We start from the raw sequence: 2,901 nt of genomic DNA on the forward strand, positions 1-2,901 counted from the left end.
TCTCTCTCTCTCTCTTTCCCTCTCTCTCTCTCTCTTTCCCTCTCTCTCTCTCTCTCTCTCTCTCCCTACTCCTGTTAATATCTCCATAAATAGTTAGGAAAATTCCAGCAGTCCTGACATACTCACTTGTTTTCCTGCCTCCCCTTCCTGTATGAATGAGATGCAGGCCCTTAAGCTGGGGCAGTGCAGTTCCTTCGCGCCAGCTCATGGCCTCTGGCCTCTGTGGGATATCAGGGTGCTGCGTACTCTCCCGGGTCCCCTCCCGGAGGCCTGACAAGGGGACTGTGATGCTGGGAATCTGTGCCAAGCGACTGTGCTTCACTGCTACCTGCCTGCGTGTGTCATTTCATAGGACACGTGCTTGGGTGCTGGCGATGGAGACTTCCCTTCCAGGAGCAGCGGGAGGTGAGGATCTGATTCAGTGCCCTCTTCTAAGGTCTTAGTGACCTGCCACCAGATTCCATCAGGGTCACATAAACAGTGAGGTCACCTTTGTCTCCGCTGACTGATGGGGGAGGGGAGAAGGGGTATCAGTGGCTGCCCCCCAGTGTTCCTGGGAGAATGTGCCAGGGCCGCAGGCAGCTCACCCCCGCAGGAGGGGCAACCACCCCATTTTCAGAGGAGCAAACAGAGGCCGGGAGAGGAGCGCGTGCTCAGCTGGTCCGTGCTGTGCAGTATTCAGTGAGTTATGCAGAACGGCGTCCGGCCACTCTTCCTCGAGAAGCCGCAGGCTCAGCACTGGCCTCAAGCTGTGCTCTGCCTCACGCTGCCTGTGGACGGACAGACACCCAGGCGGCTTTGTCAGATTGACAGCTGGTGCCATGCAGGTCCTGAGGACCATGGATCCTGAGGACGGACTTCTGCCTCTTGACTTGATGTCCCCGGAGGTGCCTGAGTGACTGATCGATCTCCCCATGGGCTCCAGGAGGCCCAGCCAGAGATCGAGGCCACAGGGCTCAGCGGAGGCGCTGGACCAAGCGTGTGCCCCTCGCAGAAGCCACGGAGACAATGCCCTGCCTAGGGGAGCAGCGGAACTAAGTCTAACATGACGGTGTCGTTAAAGTTGGCACACACCCAAATTGTATGTTAAGGCTTTATCAGGGACAGACCGGGCTAAGGTCTCTTTGGTTCATAATATACCAGGAAAAAATAGTGCCATAGCTTATTCTCATTCTGTAGCGTACACTCTGCTTTTTCTTTTCTGTTTCTTTAATCCTCACACTAGATAAGCATTAGGTTACTTTCATCAGTTTTCCTATGCAGACGCCTTTGCAAGTTAGTCTGGTTTAAATTTAATGGAATCCCAGTCTGTAAAGCTCAGTTACAGACGTGGGTGAGGAGGAGGTCGCATCAGTGACGGTGCTGCGTTTGTGCATGGACATTGGCTTTCTGATGCCGCGTTGCCCAGGGGCCCATGGTCATCTCCTCAGCTCTGTTTCCTCTCGGGTCACTGCTCCGACCTGACCTGGATGCCGAAGCGATTGGGAAAACAGTCTCCTTTTGTGAACAGGCTCAGTCACACTTTGCTGCCACTTGGGGAAGGTGACAAGATTTCAAGGTGCAGCCAATGGCCTTACAGAAGGTCATACTGAGGGGTGGGTCCCTGCCTCGGCCGTGCTGGCTTGGAAACCGCGTAGGATGAGGAGAGTCTGTGGCCCGGGGCCCGGGGCTGGCGGGCAGCCCTGGAGCTGTCTGTGCACACGGCACGGCGCCAGCTCACCAGGGCCTCCTGAGCCCCTCGCTGCACCGGCCACAGTGCTGCCTGGTTGGTGCCGCAGGAGAGGGACTGGGCAGAGAGTCAGCCTCACTTGGGAATGACTCAACACCCAGCCAGCTGGGGAGCAAGCCAGTCCCCCAACCGCTCTCCGTCTCTTCCGTGCCCTTGCTCAGCTCACCGACCATGTGGCCAGGTGGAGGGCCTCTCCTTTCGGCAGGTCCGCCTCGAAGGGCCTCAGTGGCGCGGCTGAGCCCTGGTATGGAGGGCTCCTTCTATTGGTAGAAGGTTCTCAGGGCTCTAGAGACATGTCAGGAGAGGGACCAGCCAGGGGTACTTTGGACTTAAACTCATGGTCAGTAGAACTCTGATGTAAACGTCCTACCTCAGCGGGAGGGGGAAGGGGCTGGGACTCAGAGCAGATGGGGGGCTGAGGGAGCTGACGCCAGCCCCAATGCTCTCCTCAGCTGACCCTGCGGAGAGGGTGCTTGGGGTGTCCTGAGAGAGGGAGCAGGATGGGAACGCGGATGAGCAGCACCAATAGAATCGCGGTGATGATAGGGCACAAATGAAGACCGAGGGGCCCTGTGCTGGGAACCAACACGACCAAGAACAAAGCTTCACTTTCCTCTTGTTTGAAAAATCTTGGCTGAGAAGTGGGGTGCTACGGGGAAGAAGGGGAGCTGACAGCCACACAGGCAGTCGTTGGAGGAAGGCGGGGCCCAGCCTGTGCTGCTGAGAGGTCAGAGGCGAGGCCAGCCCAGGGCAGCACTTGGGCACCTGCAGAGCTGCTGGGCCTCAGGGAGACTCGAGGGTCCTCTGGGGGGGGGGGCGGTCAGGGGGAGCTTGAGGTGAAGAGAAGGGGAAGGACTTGCTGTTTTTCCTCGGGCAGCCCCACGCCAGGCCCGTCACAGTGACTCTGTGGAAGGAGCTGGGCTGGAGGCAGCCACCTGGGCTCGCAGGCCGGCCTGCCGCTGACCACTGTTCGTCATGGAAACACTCACTGCCTGTGAAGACACGGAGGGGCCTCAGTTTCCCCTTCGAGGATGGATTTGCTGACGGCTCCAACTACCAGCAGGGTCGCCCCAGCTCAGGGGAGGCAGCCCTGCCCGGGCGTTGGCATGAGCTCAGGTGGAGCAGGGCCGGCGTTTTTTCACAGCTCCTCGGCCTCCTGCAACGAGGGGGCC

This window comes from Myotis brandtii, unplaced genomic scaffold (assembly GCF_000412655.1).
Source record: "Myotis brandtii unplaced genomic scaffold, ASM41265v1 scaffold33, whole genome shotgun sequence".
Classification (NCBI taxonomy): Eukaryota; Metazoa; Chordata; class Mammalia; order Chiroptera; family Vespertilionidae; genus Myotis; species Myotis brandtii.